The sequence below is a fragment of the Vombatus ursinus genome, unplaced genomic scaffold (genome assembly GCF_900497805.2).
Source record: "Vombatus ursinus unplaced genomic scaffold, bare-nosed wombat genome assembly UNPS02014847.1, whole genome shotgun sequence".
Taxonomy (NCBI): Eukaryota; Metazoa; Chordata; class Mammalia; order Diprotodontia; family Vombatidae; genus Vombatus; species Vombatus ursinus.
This window is the reverse complement of record NW_020954625.1, coordinates 18,460,637-18,483,709: the sequence shown is the minus strand read 5'-3', so window position 1 is coordinate 18,483,709 and position 23,073 is coordinate 18,460,637.

Sequence of the window (23,073 nt, the reverse complement as noted above, 5' to 3'; positions counted from 1 at the left end):
ATGGGAAGATAATACTTATAACTCTTGTGAACTGTATTATGACATTTAGAAGGGATATACATAGACAGAGGGGGTGGGCTTAAGTTGATTTTGATGTGATAATAAAAAACCTAATGGAGTGAAAAAGAACTGTAATGGGAGAAAAGAAAAGGAGGAAGCAGAAAAGGGTAAATTACATCACATGAAAAGGCACAAAATACATATTAGTAAAGAGAAAGAAGGGAGGGAGATGAGCATTTTTTAAACTTTACTGTCATCATATTTGACTCAAGGAGGGAATAACATACTCAGTTAGATAATAGTAATTTAACTTGCCATATAGGCATTAGTAGGAGAAAGGGGAAAGAAAAGGTAAGGGGGGATAAAAGGGAGGAAAAAAAGTAGTAAGGAAAAAGGGAAAGAAAGGGGAGGGAATTGATAGAAGGGAGGGCAGATCGAGGAAGGGCAGTAGCTACAAAAAAAAACTCTAGTAAAGAGGGAAAGGGAGAAAAGAAAAAAGAAAAGCATAAATTGGGCAGGGGGAAATAGGATGGAGAGAAAGACATAGAGAGTGATAATAACTGTGCATGTGAATGAAATGAACTCTCTCATAAAATGGAAATGGATATCAGAATGAATTAAAAAGCATAGTCCTACAATATGTTGTTTATAAGAAACACATTTGAAACAGAGGGATACATACAGGGTAAAGGTAAAAGGCTGGAGTAGAGTGTATTATGCTTCAACTGAAGTAAAAAAAAAAAAAAAGCAGGGGTAACAATCCTGATCTCAGACAGAGCAAAAGCAAAAATAGATCTACTTAAAAGAGATAAGGAAGGAAACTAAATCCTGCTAAAAGGCACCATAGACAATGAAGTAATATCATTACTAAACATAAGTGCACCAAGTGGGACAGCATCCAAATTCTTAGAAAAGAAGTTCAGGGAGTTACAGAAAGAGAAAGCAAAAAAATACTAATGGGGAACCTCAACCTCCCCCTCCCTGAACTAGATAAATCTAACCACAAAATAAACAAAGTTTGAGTAAGATGAACATCTTACATCATATACCAAAATAAAGTCAAAATGAGTACAAGATTTAGATATAAAGACTGATCCTATAAGTTAAGGATGTGAACAGAATTTTAGAAAAGTTAGATATGGTACTAAAAATGTTAGCTTTATCAATAAGAGAAAAAAATAAATTGAAGGTATTAGAACAGGAAAAGAAGAAACAAAGCTATCACTCTTTGCAGATATGAGGATATACTTAGAGAATCCTAGAGAATCAAGTAAAAAAACTATTTGAAATAATAAACAACTTGAGCAAAGTTGCAGGATATAAAATAAACCCACATAAATCATCAGCATTTCCACATATTGCCAACAAAACCTAACAGTAAGAGATAGAAAGAGAAATTCCATTTAAAGTTACTGTAGACATGATAAAATATTTAGGAGTCTGCTTCCCGAGACAAACCCGGGAACTCTATGAACACAATTACAAAACACTTTTCATACAAATAAAGTCAGATCTAAATAACTGGAAAAACATCAGTTGCTCATGGGTAGGCCAAGCTAATATAACAAAATGACAATTCTACCTAAGTTAATTTGCTTATTCAATGCCACATCAATCAAACTACTAAAAATATTTTATAGAGCAAGAAAAAATAATAATAAGATTCATTTGAAACAACAAAAGATCCAGAATACCAAGGAAACTAATGAAAAGAAATGCTAGGGAAGGTGGCCTACCCATACCAGATCTTAAATTGTATTATAAAACAGCAATCATCCAAACCACTTGGTAGTGGCCAAGAAACAGGATGGTAGATCAGAGCAATAGGTTAGGTACACAAGATACAGTAGTTAATGACTATAGTAATCTACTGTTTGATAAACCCAAAGACCCCAGCTTCTGGGATAAGAACTTACTATTTGATGAAAACTGTTAGGAAAACTGGAAAATGATATGGCAGAAACTAGAGGTAGATGAACATCTTATACCATACACCAAAATAAAGTCAAAATGGGTGCACAATTTAGATATAAAAGCTGATACTGTAAGCAAACTGGGAGAGCAAGGAATAGTTTACCTGTCAGATTTATGGAGAACAGAAGAATTTATGACCAAACAAGTGCCAGAGAACATTATGAAATGCAAAATGCATAATTTTGATTACATTAAATTGAAAAGTTTTTGCCCAAACAAAGCCAATGCAACAAAGATTAGGAGGGAAGCAGAAAACTGGGAAAGAATTTTTACTACCAGTGTCTCTGATAAAGGCCTCATTTCTAAAGTATGTAGAGAACTAAGTCAAATTCATAAGAATACAAGTGATCCTCCAAGTGATAAATGGTCAAAGGATATGAATGGGCAGTTTTCAGATGAAGAAATTAAAACTATCTTTGGTCATATGGAGAAAAGCTCTAAATCACTATTGATTAGAGAAATGCAAATCAAAAGAACTCTGAGGTACTGCATCACACCTATCAGATTGGCTCACAGGACAAAATAGGTAAATGATAAATATTGGAGAAGATGTGGGGAAATTGGCACATTAATGCATTGTTGGTGCAGTTGTGAACTGATCCAACCATTTTGGAGAGCAATTTGGAATATGTCCAAAGGGCTGTAAAAACATGCATATCCTTTGACCCAGCAAAAGCACTTCTAGGGCTATATCCCAAATAAATCATACAAATGGGAAAATGACGTACATGTACAAAAATATTTACAGCAGATCTTTCTGCGGTGGCAAAAAAATCTGAATTTGAGAAGATGTCCATCAATTCGGGATTGGTTAAACAAATTTTGGTATATGAATGTAATGGAATACTACTGTGTTATAAAGAGTAATGAGCAGGCAGACTTCTGAGAAACCTGGAAAGACTTACATGAACTGATGCAAAGTGAAATGAGCAGAACCAGGAGAACATTGTACACAGTAATAGCCACATTGTGCAATGACTGACTTTGATAGACTTAGCTCTTCACAGTAATGCAAAAATCTAAGACAACTCCAAAAGACTTACAATGGAAATTGCTATCCACATCCAGAGAAAGGACTATGGAGTCTGAACGCAGATGGAAGCATATTATTTGCTCTCTTTTTTCTTCGTTCTTTTTTTTTTTAATTGCTTCATTTTTGTGGTTCTTCCCATTAGGTCAAATTGTTCTTTACATCATGTCTAATGGGATAATATGCTTAATATGAATGTGTAAGTATAGCCTATACTAGATCGCATGCCATCTTGTGGCAGGGGAAGGAGTGGGAGGGGGAGAACATTTAAAACTCAAAATCTTATGGAAGTGAATGTTGAAAAATTAAAAATAAATAAACTATCAAGAAAAACAGGAAAAAAAATAATAAAATGGGGGGAAAGGATTGGATTTGAATAGAACTTTAATTCTTTAGCTGGATATCAGCTTAGTGGCCACCTAGGCTAACTGCATCATTTTGCATATGATGTTCAAAGAGGCTAAATTGGCCTTCATAATCATAGAGAGTAACAGAGCTAAGCAATGAACCCAAATCCTTAGACACTTGAGCTAGTGCTTTACCACTACCTCCTGGGTTTGAGTGACTTCCTCTAGTCTAGATTCCATGTGTGTCCTTGTGTAAGTCACAAACCTGCTAGCCTTTCATTACAGCTATCTCTTCCATAGTGCAGGGGTTAAGGGTGCTGTGCCTTTGCAATCTGGAAAATTCATGCAAAATTTTTTGGCCCTCCCTTCAGAACAGAGAAAAAGTTTGATTTTTTTTTTCTTTTATGGGGCATTTACAGTTGCAAAAGATAAAATATGTTGATATTACACAATACTATACATATATTTTATGCATTTCTGAGTTTCTAAACTTTTTCTGTCATCTGCTGGTTTTCATGTATTGTTGGCCGCTTCCAAAAAACTCCCCCAAAATTCCCATTTAATTTCGTACTCCAACCTGCAATACATAAAAACCACAATGGGAAAAGTTGTGATGTGGAAAAGATAACGGTACTTAATTTATAAAAGATGAGATTAGATTAAAGTAAGTTGTTCTTTCATGCCTTACCAGATCTAAATCATATGAATATCATTCATACAAATTAACAAGATCTAAGCAGAAAATAAAATTCCTTGCATTGGATTAAAACCAAAACTAAATTTTTTTTTTAAAGACAAGTTCTCAAAAGTATGGGACTGTTTGCATAATATTGAGATGTTAGCTTATTATATTTCCATTTTTCTATAGCTCATTCATAGATATACCTTAACATGATAGAATCATAGATTTAGAGCTGAAAGGAACCCTAGAGAGCCACTAGTCAACTGCCTTAATTTTACATTATACATAATATACATATTAGGATTCAGGGACCTAGGATTAGGTAACTCCAAGAGGAAGGAGCTGGCCCTCTGACTACACTTTGCGACCTCCTTTCATTACCACTTTGCTCATTTCCTCTTCCTTTGTCCTGTTTAAAAACCAAACTATAGCCACAACAGCAACAACCCATCAAGATATAAGTGATGAAGTCATGCTTGTATCCGGAGAAGGTAACTAATTTCCCCAAGGTCACACAGATATGACCTCAACGAGCATGAGTTTTAAATTGTATCCTTTAACTTTAATTCCAGTACTCAATTGACCACACCACATTGCACAACTTGTACATTTTAAAATAAACAAACTTAAATTTGAAAGTTTATGTGGAACACGTCAAGAGGAGAGGCATGCTTGAATGCATTAATGTGGAAAAAAGAGCTTTCTAAAATGTAAGCCTTGTCAGTACAATCATATTGGAATGCCGAAGTGCTTTGTGTTGGGCTGTCTGTAACATACCTTGCTAAAGGCATAAAAAGCCTTGAGTTGTCTGAACCCATCTTCCTCATCTGACAGTCTTTTCAAATTAAGCATTGGTTTCCTTGTCACTTTCCTAAAGAGAGCGCTGCCCTGCTAATGGCTGATGGTGTTAACAATTCATGGAAGAAGCAAGTTTAAAAAAGAATGGATTTCTTTAACTTTGAATTTCAATTTTGTTCATGAAAAGAAGATTATATTCAATGCTTACTATGTGCATGCACAGTGCTGCTACTGGCAATGGAAAGAAAAAATAAAATAGTTCCTGTCTTCAAGGAACTTACATTCCAATGGGAAGAGACAACATGCAAATAAATAGGTACAAGTGAGATATGTATGAATTAGATGGAAGTAAATGAGGTCATTATCTACTCACCTCTCTGAAAGGTCTCTACTTTGTTCTAAGCTTGCTAACCTATAGTTCAAAAAACAAGGAAAATTAAATTAAAAACAAAGAAAGAAGGCAGTTTCCATTAAAACAAAGTAGTAGTGACCCATCCATTGTGTCTTCCAAGTGACAAGCAATTGGTACAATCACAAGAATATTAATAATTCAATTTGAATGGGAGGAAATGCATCAGTAAAATTCTCCTGACTTGCTACAATTCTATGTGTATAAATATTTGGTTTCAATGCCTTATTTTGATCCCTAAGTTTTATTTTAAACCTTCTTTATTTAAATTGCATTTATTTATGTATTTATTTACATATTTATTTATTTATTCATTCATTCATTTACTTCTCTCTCACTTATCTTACCATCTATCTATCTATCTATCTATCTGTCTGTCTGTCTATCATCTATCTGTTTATCAAACAATCAGGAAATGCTTATTAAGTACCTACTATGTGTCAGGCACTGTCCTATGTACTGGGGAGACAAAAAAGAAGCAAAAAACAAAACAGTCCCTACCCTTAAACTGTTTATAATCTGATGGAGGAGAAAACATACAAATACATATTTGCAAATCAAAGATCATACAGGTTAAATAGGAAATTAACAGAAGGAAGGCACTGGAATTTAAGAGGAGTTGGGGAAGACTTCTTGTAGAAAATAGGATTTTAGTTGAGTTTAAAGGAAGCTAATGAGGTCAGCAGCCAGAGTGGAAACGGAAGTGTGTGTTTCTACCAGGGTGGGTCAGGGGACAGTCAGAAAAAATAGCCAAAGCTGGGAGACAGAGTATTTTGATCATGTCAGTCAGGAGGCCAGTGTCACTGGATTGAAGAATACACGTTGGGGAGTGAAGTGTAAGAAGACTGGACAAATAGGAGGGGAATAGATTATGAAGAGCTTTAAAAGTTAAGCAGTATTTTCTTCTGGATTCAATAGGAAGTTAATGGATTTTATTTTTAGAGGGTGTAATCCAATCTGAGCTATCTATCTTTCTGTCTGTCTGGCTGTTTATTAATTTGGGGCTACTGCCTTTGTTGATGAACTGTGCATTTAAATATGTTTATCCCTCCTAATATTGTTTTCTGGTTGTTACACAATTTGTAGTTCTTTAGTGGGTAGAATATTTTCCCAATCTGACAGATGACTGCTTTGAGTCTCACTGATGCTCTTGAGATCTACCCTTATGTCTAATGTTTTGGTAGCCTGTGATTCAAAGTATTTATTTTGCAGAAAGGAATTAAAAAGGATTTTTCCCATACAAGATGTTTTTGAAAATATAAATATTTTTTGGACCAACATGATTCTTGATGCCATTGGGAAGATGGAATGGATAGGGTGGGGCATTATAGGATTTTTTTAATACATAAATTCTCCTTTCTCTTCTTAATTTAATCCTCCTTATGTACCGAACTACAGGGTAGCAAGCTTAGAAGAAAACAGTGAACTTTCAGAGAGGTGAGTGAATCATGGATTTATTTAACTCTACTGTGGGTATGCATGTATGTATGTGCATATTTGTTTGTGTGTTATCAGCATCATTAGAATGTAAGCTTTTTGAAAGCAAAAGTTATACATTTGACCTTTCTTTGTGTCCCCAGTGCTTAGCAAAGTGCTGGCACATATGTTCTAGGACTAGCTGACATATTGATAATCTATTGCCACTCCTTGCCACTTAGCCTAATTCTCGTGGACTTTACCATGATATTGCCCTTGATTCTATGATACTTTGATGAAAATAATGATCTGGAATTTATTGGAAGCCAACTAATTTTAATGGTGATTGACATAGATGCGATATAGATATAATTATAGATATGGATCAATCTATATGCACGTGTGTTTGTGTTTGTGTGTGTGTATTAGCCTTCAGGCCTGATATAGATACAGCTCTATTTTCCCCTTTGCCACAAACCTCAAATTATTTCCTATGAATGTAAACCTGGATTAATAAAACCTTGCAAAGAAAGTCCTAAGAAAAGGTCACTAGGTTTGGCCCAAATTCAGTCTTCTGTAAATATCTTAATTAGCACCCAGGGCTAAAGCTGGTTTTATGCATTTTTTTTTCTTTGAGATACAGTGTATTGGGGCAGTTAGGTGGCATAGTGGATAGAAAACCAGGGTCTGAAGGCAGGTCTGGGATCATATCTGGTCCCAGACACTTACTAGCTTGTGATTCTGAATAAGTCCTTTAACCTCTGTTTTCTCAGTTCCTTCATCTATAAATTAGGGATAATAACAATGCCTAACTCCCAGGGTTATTGTGAAGATCAAATAAGATAATAATTTTTTAAGTGCTTAGTGCTACATAAATGTTGGATATTTTGATTATTAGGTAGAACAATTACTCACTTGTAAATTGAGCTAGAAAAAAAATGAATCACTGCCATCTTGAACCTTTCAATGTATTTTATTTTATTTCTTGAATGTTGCAGAAGACTTTACTAATTCCATGGTGTCTTATGATTCAGTGGCCATTGAAGAATATCCAAAATGGAAACAGTTTTTAAAATGATTATATGTGATCATTTTTAAATGCTTCAAAATATCTCAGAGGCTATAGCTACCTGGTGGCAAAAAAAAAAAAATAAGTTTATTCCATTTAATAAAGGAAGTGGTCAGTTTTGTTGTTGTGCTAGGCGGCCCAAAAGAAAACAATGCTCTCTCCTCATCAGTTATTTAAAACAGCTTCAGGAAAAAGGTAAAAGTCTTTGTTACCTCAGTGATTTGCACAGTGCTTGGCTCTCTAGAACCAGACAAAATCAATAAGGAATGTAATTTAGCATGTTCAGTTAACATATCTAAAACATATTAAAGATATATCACAGAGACATTTGGAAAAAGAAAGAAGGAAAAAAGGAAGGAAGGAAGGGGGAGGGAGGAGGAAGGGAAGAAGAAGGAAAGAGGATAGGAAAGAGGGAGATGGAAAAAAATAAAGGAGGAATATAGGGAGGGATGACAAAATAATGAGTGGAGAGAGGGAAAAATATAGGAGATAGAAGGAAAAGAAACAAGAAAGGAAGGAAAAGAAACAAGAAAGGAAGGAATAGAAACCAGAGCTTAACTTTGCCTTCCTGCTCTCAAGGTTTGGATTGGTCACAAGATCATGATTTGAATGTTCTTGGATCAACACCAAAAGCAAAAACAAGACTTGTTTTAGATTTTTTTTTTAATTTTTAAGTGAAGGAGATCATATTGACTAGAAATAAATGGAAATACTCACTATGTAAATTATCTATATCTCACAGAATTGAAAACTTTTATTAGAAGAATTCAGTGGCAAAAGCTTTCTATTTTATTAATCTAAATGTAAAGATTAGGCATGTTGCCTATAGATTAACTTCCTCCTAATTAACCTTTCAATTAACCTCCCATCACTCCCATATAAAAGACCAAAAATATAATTTATACAATTCTCCATTTGTCTTTTATTTATTTTAAGGGTTTAGGAAAGATTTAAAAAGATGATATGATGTATGGCACATAATCTACAGGGAAAGAGATTAGCTTTATTTCTTAATTCAGGAGCTCACTAGGTTGCCAAGATAAGGAATAGTTACCAAATGAAAGATTTTGGAAAACAGAAAGGCTACTTTGAAACTATGGGTTTATAGTTCATGATTCTTTTTTTTTTAATTGTGTAAATGCTCACCACTTGAAAATGCCAATGCTCCTTTAATTGTCTCAAAGAATCTGTTTTTGTTTTCTCACCATCCTTATTATGGCCATAAGATAATGTTCCAAATAAGATTTCTCCAATATCTCCCAGAATTTGGATGGTATTGTGGGAGCACACACATGCACATATTCACATGCACACAGACACACACCTATTCTACTATTCTATTAAGAAGTATTAATTTCACTTGCAGAAAAGAAATTAAGGAATTGTTATAATGTTTACAATGAAATTGTATAATTTCTATTTTCAACAGAAGTGTTCCGCTGGACCTTTCCTCTTAGAAAATTAGCATTATGTTGTAGCATTTAATAAGTGATTTTGCTTTGTAATCGACCACATTTCCCCTTTTATCAAGTCCCATTCCTCAGTTAAGCTCAAAATATTTGGTTTGCCTTACTCTGAATTGGCTTGAAGGAAAGGAGTGTTGCTATAGCTCAAGCTCTTAGCCTCTTAGACTTTTGTTTTGTTATTAGTATGCCTCTAGTCAGTTTAACCTAGGGCTTTTGTCTTATTGCCTGTAGACAAAAAATATAATATGTGGGGTGTTCAAGCAATTCTGGTGTGAGGACTCAATGAGCCTTTTTCAAGGCTGCTTATCCACCCTTGGTATCTACCTGGAACTCAACTCTCACCTGTGGCTCCAAGAAGCCATAGCATGTGCAGCAGTCATACCCCAGTAAAACCATATCAGCAAATGGGCTAAACCAGGTTGAGGGTAACTGACAGGCCTCAGACCTGTTGATGAGTTACAGCCATGATACCCCAAGCACATGAAGGCTTCTCTGGCACAATGGGTGGATAAGAAAAATGTGTTGCAATGAAGGTGAGTGAGGCAAGCACTCTATAGCACTTAGAGCTCAGTCAGACATTGAAGGACACCAAGGCTGTCCCCTGTATTCTGGCTCATTCCCCATCATTTTACTTTTGTTTTGCCGCTGGACTTCAATGACTCTGAAAGAAAGAGTGAGGTTGATGACTTTGTGCAAGTCGGCCTCATTTAAATCCAATTCGTAGAGGAGTCAAGACATTACTCCATGACATCATTCATCCTCTTCAAAAGACAAACGATAATGAAAACAAAAACCAGTTTATGCTGAGCCCAACACCAAGAGCCAAATCTTCTGTCCTTGTCTCCCTTTGCAAAATTAAGCATAGTTTGATCTCCCCCAAGGGGATGACTAATTTGATGGTACTCATTGAGTTGGTTCTGATTTTCTAGCCAGGATTAATAGAGGCAGTTGAAGCCCATGAAACAATTAACATTCTTTAATTCTCAGAGGGGCATGATTAGCCCCACCTGAAGACTAACCCATTTTCCCCAGCTGTAGCCAATTGTGATATTGGCTTCAACCACCCAGAACTCCTCCCTTTCTGAGTCTCAATAAAGAGGGTTTTTTCTTTCCCTCCAGGATAACCCAACTGACTGAGGGAAGCCAGTCTGACCCACTTGATTAACAGCTATAATGTGTCGTTGTTAACTGTTACCTTGCTCAGAGAAGGGTGCCTTAGTTTCCCTGTTATTTGCGTTTTATTCATCATACTTCCTAGCCGTGGTGTTATTGAGAGGATAGATTTGCACAATTCATAAAGGCTCAGGTTTCATGAAGATTCAGATATCTCTGAGTTATGTTAGTTATGTTGCACAGACAAATACCTTAAGTACTCAATAATCCTGAACCTCGTAATGACAACTTGTGGAATTCTTTTTTATTGCCATTGGCAGAAGGAGGTTCCAACTCACCAGGAATTCCCGAAGCCAGCAAAATAAAGTTCTGTGTAAATAAATGACATTTTTAAAAAGCTTTTATACCAATGGTTATATCAATCTGTCATTATTTCTTTTTTTTATTTTTTCTTCAGTATTTTATTTTTCCCTAGTTACATGTAAAAACAATTTTAACATTCATTTTTAAAACTTGAGTTCTAAATTATCTCCCTTCCTCCCTCCTCACCCGTTGAGAAGGCAAGCAGTTTAATATAGGTCATACATGTGTAGTCATGCAAAACACTTCCATAGTAGTCATGTTGTGAAAGACCATTTCCCTCCATTCTATTCCCCCTCCTGTTTATTTTATTCTCTCTCTCTCTCCTTTCACCCTGTCCCTCCTCAAAATTGTTTTACTTCTGACTACTCTCTCCCCGAATCTGCCCTCCCTTCTATCATCCCCCCTTCTCTTTTTTCCTTTCCCCCCTACTTTACTGTAGGGTAAGATAGATTTCCATACCCAATTAAGTGTGTTATTCCTTCTTTGAGTCAATTCTGATGAGAGGTTCACTCACTCCCCCTCACTTCCCCCTGTTCCCCTCCACTGTAAAAGCTTTTTCTTGCCTCTTTTATGTGAGTTAATTTTGCTGTGTCATCATTTCAAGAAAGAGAAAATCTAACTCAAAGTGGCCAAAGTGGGACCTTCAAGGACAGTACTACTATAGGCAGTATATTGTCCTATGGATAGGAGTACTACAAAGAGAAATAAATTCTAATCCTTTCCCTCAAGGAACTTACAAAGATAGTGAATATGAGTTTTTGTCCATCAGAAAACATTTTACAATGGGGAAAGCCTATCAGTAGTTCTGCTAATGACGGGCCATGTTATTCTGTCTTTCATAATGAAAACTGATAACTCATTAGGCACATCTAATTCAGCTCAATTTCCATTTCATTGAAGAATTTAGCCATGATTTACTCACTACTAACTGTGACAGAATCATAGACTTTTAGAGAAAGATTCTCTCATCTAACTACAGGTTACAAAAGATAAAATAATTTTCTTATCATCACTCAGAAACTTACCAGGTTCACAGCTAGACACAGTGAGTAATATGATATTAGTAACACTTGACCTAGTCCTCCATGAAATTAGAATCTAGAAAATTATATATATACATATATGTACGTGCATGTATACATATGTAATATATATATATATAAAATTTGTGTATATATATTGACAATTTATTTTAATTGATGCCAATGACATGAGCTCTTTCATTATCCTTTTAGTTGTTAGCTCTCTTCCCTTTCCTCAGCTATTACTTTTAAAAATGATTTTACCTTTATTCTTTCCCAGGGTTTTTTTTTTCCCCCTGTAGCCCCATGAGATCTTGGCCTTCTTGATTTTTGTTTGTTTGTTTGTTTGTTTGTATTCCCAAGACCCAGTAGAATACTTATCACATAATGAATGTTCAGTTTAGACTGGTTGAATGAAAAGTGAATGAAGGAATAAGTAAGTGCCATCTTAATTTTAACTCCATAAAGCTGAAGGGCAATGTCTGGCTAATTAATTTTGTCCAGCTCTTGATACATCACCACTAGCAGATGATCCCTAGCTTTTCACTTTTAAACTGTTTTATCTCTCACTATAAAAGTGCAAAATTCTCTTTCCTTGTTAAATCTTTTTATCACATTCCTGTTTCTATGACACTTGAAAGAAGACTGACTTTATATGAAAATTGGCTGAAAAATAATAAAACTAAGTCTGTTTAATTTTTCTCTCCATGAAATCAGGACATTATTGTTCACACTCACCAGCTTTTTGTAATAGAAATAGTCTTTGTTTTTTTTTCTTTAAATGAACACACCAATAAACCAACTCTATTAATTAGCCTGAAAAGTCAGTTGTCTTTGTGAAAGGAAAACAAACAAACAAGGAAACACACAAATAAAAAAGCAAATAAACAAATGGCTAAATCATTCATTGGGTGTGCAGTATGAATAATTCATTAAATACATACTTCACTTCCCCACAAATTCCTATTGTGACTGGTAGACAGTGGTTTGGCAGGTACCAAAGCTGAAAAATTTATATTGATCTAATGAACTTGATATAATATTAGAATGAGAGAAAAATACTCTAGCATATTGATTGCATCTTCATTGGATGATTATGGAAGGGCATAGACAAAAATCTCACAAATTGACAACACAGATAAATTTAGAGACTACTAGGGAATTAGAAAAAAATCCACACAATGGAAATCACATATCCATTAATATATCGGAGGTATTAATTTAGTTTGATAATGTAGCTATTTAATTGATGTCTCCTCTGACAATGTAATTAATATTTTTTTCCAAATTTTCAAATTTTTCCAAAATTCCAAAATTTCAGATGGAGATCCTATCTCTCAATAATTTACCATCAGTCTAGGAGAGGGAAAAACAAACAAGTACCTACAAGACCCCATGTAGAGGAGATATGTCATTCCAAGATCAAGATCAAGATTCCGCATTAGTATCTGTCATAGTTCTGAGAAGCATAAACAACTGTCCATATCATATGAATTGAAATTTAGTAACTAAATGAATCCTTAATTGAAAAAAAAAAAGCAACAACATACACAGAATGTGGAATTTCCTACTTTGATCTTTTGATTTCAAGTTTTAAGGAAAAACAGAAACATATTTAGTCACTTACATAGCCCAGTAGATACAGTGTTGGGTTTAAAATAAAAAAGATATGAGTTCAAATCCAGCTTCAGACACATACATAGCTTTGTGACTGTAGACTTCTGTAAGGCTCAATTTGTCATCTGTAAAATAGAGGTAATAAAGGCATCTAACTCACAGGATTATTGTGAGGATCAAATGAGTTAACATGTATAAATCAATATTCAAAGCTTAAATGCTAGCAATTACTCTTAGATCTCAAAAGGTGATAATGCATCATGCCTCTGTGGATCTTCAGGACATGAGTTTTTTGCATGACAAGCAGTTATGAAATCCTTAATGACTATAACACAGCTTAGCAGTTAGAAGAGAAGCATGGATCATAGCAGGCCTATACATGGTACAATAATGGTGCTAATAATCATGAGAACTAAAATCTCATAAATATTATAAGGGGTATGTGTCAAAAACAGAAGTTGTATTTAATGAAAATGACATATATTTCTTTTCTTTAGATAGAGTTAATGAATTTCAGAGAAGTAAAGGACCAGTTCTGTCCATCATCTGGTGAAGGAACTTGTGTATACACCAAATGGAAATATGATAATTGACTAGAAGACACTTCATCTAGAGAAGAGAAGTCATTGTGTGTATTGTAATGTGTTCATGCACATGTATCTGTCTTCAAATGTTTGAAAAGTTGTCACATGTAAGATAAATCACAATTATTATATTTCAGTGGCCTATTAATTGACCTTCCTGCTTCTAGACTCTTCCCCATTTCAACCCTTACTCCATACAGCTGTAAAATTCATATCTAATACAGGTCTGGTCATGTCACTCCCTTTTTCAAGAATAGTGATGACTATGATGATGATAACAATATTATTAAAATCTAATTCAACAATTCAATAAACATTTATTAAATGCTGAGGCACTATGCCAAGCACTGGGGATACACATACAATACAGACAGTCTCTGCCCTCAAGAACCTTACAATCTAACAGGCAAGGACAATGCCCAAAAGAAAGCTGGAAAGCCATGGGGAATGATGCTCCCAAGGGGTATCCTTTGTGGGGACATTGTGTTCTTTGGAGGGCAGCTAGGTGCCACAGTGGATAGATTGCTGGGCCTGGAGTCAGGAAAACTCATCTTCCTTAGTTCAAATCTATTCTCAAGTACTTAATAGTTGCATGACCCTGGACAAGTCACTTAACCCTGGTTGCCTCAGTTTCTTCATCTTTAAAATGAGCCGGAAAAGGAAACTGCAAACCACTCCAGTATCTTTGCCAAGAAAACCCCAAATGGAGTCACAAAGAGTTGGACATGATTGAAAATAACAATACATTTCTTAGAGTTCAAATCTGGCAGAGCTGCAGATGGAAAGTGGAAAGTGAAAAAAAAAAAAAAAGAAAGTAAAATTTAGCAGAAGAGTGATCTATAAAGGAAAGCTTTAAGAGGAGTTCAATGCTCCAACCTCCAGCCTTCTAATAAGAGAGAAGAGGAGGTTGAGGGAGTTATTGAATAATGACAAGATTTCAGATGAAAAAAATACTAAAATAACAATATTCATGTAATACTTTATAATTTGTAAAATATTTTATAAATAATACATCTTTTTTGTCTTCTTAATGACCATAGTAAGGGGTAGGTACTATTATATACAATTTATACAAAAAGGAAATTGAAGCAGTCAGAGTTTAAGTGTCTTGCTTAGGGTCTAATAGTGTCTAAGAGTGGATTTAAAGTCAGGCCTGACTGACTTCAGATCCAGCACTCTGTCCACTACACCAACTAGAGTGATTTTCTGCTACCTCTATGATACAATGCAAACTTCTTTGTATGACATTTGCAACTCTTCACAATTTGGCCCAGCGTATTTTCCCAGAATCCTATTAATTCCACCAAACAATGAATACTAGGTCAACTGTCCTACTTTCTGTTTCCCATAGATGATATCCCATCTCTAGCCTCTTTTTCTTTGAGTAAGCTGTATGCCACTTCTAGAGCTCTCTCCTTCCTCAACTGTCATATTTTTTTTTCATTTATTTCATTAAACATTTCCTTATTACATGTACAAAATAACATTCATTAAAAAAAAAAACTGAGTTCCAAATTCTATCTCTTTCCCCTGTCCCTGCCCCAAGCAATTAGATATCAATTATACATGTGGAATCCCACAAAACAATGCCATATTGGCCATGTTGCACAAAAAAAAACAGATTTAAAAGAAAAGAAAAGTATAGTTTACTCTGCATTCAGAGTTCATTCATTCTTTTTTTCTCAGGAAGTGGATCTCAGCTGTCATTATTGAAATTCCTACCTGCTAATGCATTTTTGGGGGCAGTGATATGGCAGTGGATAAAATGCCAGGCCTTGAGTCAGGAAGACCTCAGTTTAAATCTGGACTTAGACATTTACCACCTATGTGACCCTGGGCAAGTCACTTAACATTTGCTTGCCTTAGTTTCTTTATCTGTAAAATTGTGATAATTATAGTATCTACCTCCCAGGGTTGTTGTAAGGGTAAAATGGCGTAAGTATTGTAAAGTACTGAGCACAGTGCCTGGCACATAGGAAGTGGCGTGTAAATGTTAGCTATGATCATGATGAGGTTTAAGTTAAGAGCCACCTTATGCAGGAAGCCTCTTATTTTAATCTTCCCAACTTGTTAGTGAATGATTTCCTGCTCTACAATGCCTTTGTACTTTATTACTTATGCTATATTTGCTATGTTATTTTTATGCTATATTATATTTATATAAATGTATTTATATCATAATATATAGCATATATATATATAATATGTATAATATATAGCATACATATATAAAATATAACATTTATATATTATACATTTATGCTATATTATTTACATATGCCCATTTCCTTTTGTAGAATATAAGTTCCTTAGTATCTCCCATGCCTAGAATCATGAGCATAGGCGGTACCTACCAAGTACTTATTGAGTAAATGAAAAAAAAATAAGGTAGTAATTTTTTTCAAAGAAAATGAAACAAATGAATTATATATAGCTTGGTTTCTAGAATTTTGTCAATGCTATCCCAATAACAGTAATACTTACTTTGTCCAGCAAGATAAGATAGAAATCATGCTTTGAAAATAAATTTAATATTTAAAAAATAAATTGAAAGGACCCCTACCAACCAGTCTCTTGCAAATCTATTGCTCTTATTATTTTTATTTGTGTTTTTAAAGAAACATTTAATCAGGTTTAAAATAAATCCAGATCACTTGTATTTCAATAGGATGGAGAATCTGTTCATAGTGTTTTCTGTAGCTACTTCTGCTATACTCATCAGTTTTTACAACAATCCTAGAGAGGGGTTTTTCTTGTTTGTTTGTTTCTTTGTTTTTATGGGTGGTCTGTGTTCAAGGTCAAGCAATCAAGGTTTTTTGTTTGTTTTGTTTTGCCTAATAGACAAAAATGAAAAAAAAAAGTAAGATACCATTGTCAGGAGAAAAAAGGTAGAATAGAGATATATACACATGTCCTAAATAGAGTGATATATTTTCTGCTCCCTTTCAAAGAGAAAGAGTCCAAGGGTTGTAAAATTCTTGGAATCCCACTGTGTTACTAGTGAGTTATCAACCTTGATTTTTTTCATAATCTTTATCTCCCAAACTGATTCCAACTTTCTATTATAATTGCTTCTAACGTATTAGACATACTCTCTGAAAAGGAATTGCAAAACAGATTCAATATTGCAGTGGTGTCTGAAATTTTAATGGCCAAGAAAAATTTGGGGACTTATTTTTAATTTGTCCATATTTGGGGATGATAAAAAGATAGTTAAAAGGCCTAGGTACTTCTGTAGGGCTTAGGGTTCATTGGAAAATTTCAGTACGTGTAAGTTGATGTGATTTTGATTCACACTTTGGATTCCATAGATCAAATGCCTGTTGTGTTTTTTCTGTCATCTCAGTGCTACCATCTCTCCTTGGAAATCAATATGTAACTTTCACTGTGAGTATTGACACTTTCTTGAGAAAGTCACTAGGGAAGATCACTTCATTTCTGACCATGGCTCACAATGAAATATAACATTGATTTAAAAACTCTGCTTTTTATGTATTAAGTTTTTATAGCATTTTCCCTTGCTTACTTTAAATATGCCTATCTCTGTGCACAGGAGTCTAGGGCTGCAAGTGATTATTTTTGAATCGGAAAGCAGAGAAAGAAAGACTACTTTTGTTTGTTATACTCTGGTTACTTTAACTGGAAAATTACGTTGGTTATTCTCAAGTTTTACCTGTATTTACAAAATTCAGAAAAGAATTTTCTTCTGGGAATTTCCTCTGACTCAACACTTAAGGAGTTTAGCATTATTATTAGTATTAGTATTATTTAAAGTCAGGATTATTCTGGAATTATAATGAGATCAAATATTTATGTAGCATTTTTACATTAAAAAAACATGTTATACGTAGCAACCAAGTGGATCAAATTGAGTATGTGCCATTCTATCCGTTTTTAAGATGATTTAACTAAGATGCATAGAGGCTGAAGTGGCTTGTCCATGATTTTATAGTTAGGAAATGTATGAACCAAAGCTACTGACACCGAGTCTGATGGGTTTAATTTTATTTTTTACCACTAAATTAAGTCTCAAGGAAGGAAAAAAAAGAAGAAATGTTACTTCCATTTCCTCATCTCCTTCAGTGAGTATTTATTAAGCACCTATTATGAGTCAAGTGCTGTTTTATAAGCACTGGGGCTGAAGAAAAAGAGAAAGGTAAATGACCATGCCTGCTTTCAAGGAGTTCACAAAATAATCAAGGAGATAACAGGAAGACAATTTGGTGTGAATTTTCTCTTTCTCTTTCTTTTTTCTTTCTCTATATGTGTATATATATATGTATATGCATATGTGTATATGTGTATGTACATGTATATGATGTGTATACACACATGTGTGTGTACTGCTTTCAATTAGAGGATATTTTTAGTTTTTCTTTTTAAAGTTTTTTTTTGGTGGGGGTTGGGGAAGCCACGGAACACTAAGCCAAGGGCCAGTCACAGTGAGAGAAAGTGTAGTTCTGTATAGTAAAATTAACTTAAGTCTTTTTTTGGAATATGAATTTCTTTTGGAATTCTTTACATGAAGTTAAACTGACATAATGCATATTTAAATAAAGTGAGGTGTCTATATTATTATGTATGTGAAGACTAAAGAATGGAAAAACTTAGGGTGATAATCTAATGGGAGAAATGTTCAATATGTACAAATATTGTGAATTTAAGAATTGCTTCAGAATAGAGTGACTTTTATCTGAGTCTTTTTTGAGCCAAATGAGGAACAAGGAGGAGAGTGTGGCATTATACAAAATAAACTATATCTGAAGTCATAGAACTTACATTTCTTACATTTACATAGAACTTACATCTCTTACATTTACAATTTATAATTGTCACAATACCACTTGAGCTTTAGTGTCCTTAAAGGGAAAATGAGAAATTTTACCTGGAGACTTCTATGATCTGTTCTCAATCTAAATCTAGAACCACGGCATTGGAGTTATCAGCTTCTTTTATAAGAAAGTCTAATATTTCTGTTGAGTTTTTCTTGTGCCTATTTCCAATAAAGATGGATACTAAATTAATTTTTCATCTTGTCGAGTTCCTGCCCTTGGAGCTGTTTCAAGTAAGGAAAGGAGTGGCCACTGATGTGAATTGTCCTTAAGCTACTACAGGGATAGTCATGCCTTAGAGTACAGCTCTGAGGACCAACCTGTGTCTAACAGTAGGGGGAGACAATGCCCTCACATCTACTCCTTCCTCTTCTTTCAGATACAAATACTTCCTTAAGATCTTCTGAGAAAAAAAATGATGTGACACAAAATGCTAAATAAAAAGAAAGTACTTTTTTCTTCTTTTTCAGAAATTATTTCCAGCACAATAGAAAAAAAAATGTGAGTATTGTTATTGGAATCAGGAAGTTTGGGAAAATGATTGTTGGATTTCCATCAAAGGATACAAAAAGAAATCATCCTCACAAAGATCAGTTTTAGCCACTGAGTACAAGTGCAACAAAACGGGGTTTATATTTAAATATCCCACTCCACATTTTGGCTATCATTCTACTGAGGCACTAAATGTGAATATTCCTAAGAAACTTTCTCTTCTTATCTAATAAATTGATTTATTTCAGATGATGGGCCATAGAGCTGGAAGGAACTTTAGAGATCATCTAGCCCAAACCTCTCATTTTACGTATTTGAAACCTGATGTCCAAGGAAATCAAGGAGTTTCTACTAGGTCACACAGATAGTAAGCAGCATGAATTGGATTTGAAACTAGGTTATCCCATGCTAATCTGGTTTTTCTTACCTTACTTCACTCTGCCTCTGAGTTACAAATTGAATATTAATTGCTATAAAGAGCCGCAATGAAAGTTAATGTCACTTTTTTCCTTGTTAGTTGGAAACAGTAATTTCACGTATTGAGGGGAGAGAACTATAGAAATTTTATTTTTGCTAAGACTGTCGCTGTTATGGCTTTAAAATGCCACCCAAATCCCTTGTAAAAAGTTAAAATAACCTTATTATGAGTCTGAAGGGGGAAAATATTGTGAAATAGTTCTTGAATTTATAGTTTTAAAATGGTTCCTTTTTCTCATCCTACCATCAATAAAGCAATTCTCACTCAGAACATGATGTATGCACATTAATAAAGGAAAAAAAATCTTCTCCAGAGGTGTGTAGTCTTGTCTACTGGTATTTGGTTGTTCACTGTATACTCATTAGTATTTTCGTTATAGTGTTGTCAATTTTCAGCACCATGTGTTATCAATTTTTTTTATATTTTTTTCCTTGGTAAAATTTTAATTAATATTTTACTGATACATTTTGTGTTTTATAAAACAACCACTACAAGTAACAATTCTAGCTAAGGACTCTCACTTACACACCCCATCCCAGTAATATAAAGAGTTAAGAGAAATTGATAAAAGTACCAATGATTCACTTCATATTAGTATTCCACTACTTCTAACTTGAGAAGAATGAATTATTTCCTGACATCAGTCATTCTGAATCAACATTTCCTTAGTGTATTACAAATATAGAGGTAGATGATATGTCAGAGGTCACCTAACACAATTCTCTTAACTTACAGATGAGAAACTGACCCTCAGGGGGGCTAAATGTTTTGATCAAACTCCTACAGTTAGGAACTACTAGAGTTGAAATTTGAACACAGACCTTCTGACTCAAGATCTAATTTCCTTTCAAATGAAACATATTGTGTCCCTTAAAAATGTTATTTACCATTATTTGATTTCTGTTGTCATTCAGCATTGCCTTCATTCCCATGATTGCATAAGACTTTAAGCTTACTCTATGTGCTTTTTCCTCTAGGAATGGTAGCTCACAATAGCTAAACTTTATTCACTGACCACTATTTTTAATCCTAGTCATATAGTACAATTCAACTTTTTCTCCTTTTCATTTGGGTTAATGACTTCTGCAATGACATCGAGAGAAATATGGTTGGAAGAATTTTGATGAGCATAAAAATGTGTCATCAGCTGCAGATTCTTCTTGGTTCTATAATGGCCCTCTTCTCCTTTAGTTTCATTAGTGTGAGAAGGAAATAGAAAGTGGTACTTGATGTTGATCCAGATTTTAAAATAGTCCCGTTATGTGGATGAGTTTCCTCAAATTGATATTCAGCACTGATGCTTCAGGAGCAGTTGTGTTGGACAGTTCCCCTGGAGCACAGGAAATGCAGTGCACTTGACAGTATGATGCCTTTTTCAGTAGGTCTGCAGGAATTTTGAAACAACTTTAATTATGAAGGGAAAGCCCGAATGAGGAGCTGTATCTGTCTTTTCCTTTTAGGATTTTTTTCTTCTGAAGTCAAATGTAAATTTGGCCATCTTGCCATCATTTTCTTCTTTCTGAATAGGTAAGATGTCAGAAAATAAACTGAACTAAACAGCCTTCTGCTACAAATTCTCAGGAGAAACAATGGGAGGGAAGAATTGATGTGCTAAAAAGAAAATAGTTTAGAGTTTTAATTTGATCAAGAAGGCAAATTATAAGTATTTATTAAGAGCTCATTATGTCCCAGGCATTGTGCTATGTGCCAGATTGATTCTATAGCTATTTCTAGAATTAAAAATATAAGTTGATTTGGGGGACTTCCATTTAGCCACACTAATAAAACAGGTAGAATTCTTCTTCGTTGGCAAAATAAGTAGAGGGTAAAAGTTTTGTTTTTTTAATTGAGCTATTTGTGATTTGTGACCTGATTCCAGGAACTCTCTAAGAGCCACTTGACTCAAAGAAGATAAAATTTTCTAGTACACTATAAGCATCAGGGGGGAAGTGTTTTTGTTTGTTTGTTTGTTTTTGTTTTTTTTTTATATTTGTGACACTAGCTCATTGTACTGTGCCTTGTAAAAAATAAGTACTTAACACATGTTGGCCTATTGAATTTTACAGATGAGGAACTGAGTCCTACAAATATGAAGAGAAATGTGGAAGTTCATAACAATGTATTGAAGCTCAAGATTCAAACCTTGGAGCTTAAATTTCAGAACAGTACTCATAAGCAGCTTACAACAGAACACTAGGCTACTACTGTATATAGAAAAAAAGTATTATGCTGGTACCTGAGTGTCATGAAAGGTTAGCTAAGACAAAGCACATCCCTTATAGAGCTTGCTATCAAATGAAAGGATAAGCCAAGAGTACAGATGACTTTTATTCACTACATTCCAAAGTAATGCTTTATAAAGTGCTAACTCAAGTAGTGTGGGAAGTATGAGGTGGAAAGTCCATTATGTTGGACCAATCATATGATATATGTAGATTCCTGGCTCTCAAAAATAAAACACAATTTCCATTAAAAGTGATAGCTAACATTTACAGAGAACATTATGGATAGCAAAGAGTTTTAAAGATATTGTCTCCTTTGATCCTTGCAACAACCCTAGATGCTATTATTATTCCCATTTTACCATTTAAGAAACTGAGACAGACAAAGATTATGTGACCTGTCCACAGCTCCAAAGCTAGTAAGTTTTAGTAGCTTGATTTGAATTCAAAACTTGCTGAGAACAGGCCCAATTCTCTGTCTATTGAGCCCCACAGTTGCCTCAATATACTAAAATTATATGCCCTTGATTTTAATGATTTAGAAAGTTGTGGGGAAACTTTGCATGTTGCAAGCTCAACCATGCTTTGCATATGTGCTTACCAAGTGGTTATTTAATTTGAATAATTTGAGACATTTGTCACTGTATACCATCATAAATATTAGGAATATTAAAACTGGCCACATCTATATTGAAACAATTGCATAGTTGGAAAGGTAATTTCAAATAAAAAGGTAAAAATTAAGTCATATTGCTTCCCATTTGCCTCTTATGAAATTAGAGAGCAGAATATGCTAAGATATAGTCTCTCAAAGAGGATATTGTAAGTATATATGTAAATATTTAATTATTGCCTCAAAGAGTGAAGTAATTTTGTCCTAATTTATTTTGTGCCTGTGTGATGAGGTTTTTAATCTTAGGAACATAAACCGAGTCTAACTATGCCAACCTCACTACCAGGTTTGATAATAATATACAGAATACTTTAGTGAACATACTAGAGCAAGGAGGGCACATGATGTTTTTGTATTGATTATGACATCTGGTCTTCACTTTATCCTGATTTGGGAAACATAGCTACATGTATGTCTAGCTGCAATTCAGCAGACTGATTTTCACCAGTCCTCAAAGTTCTTCTGGAGATTCCACTGATGTTAGGG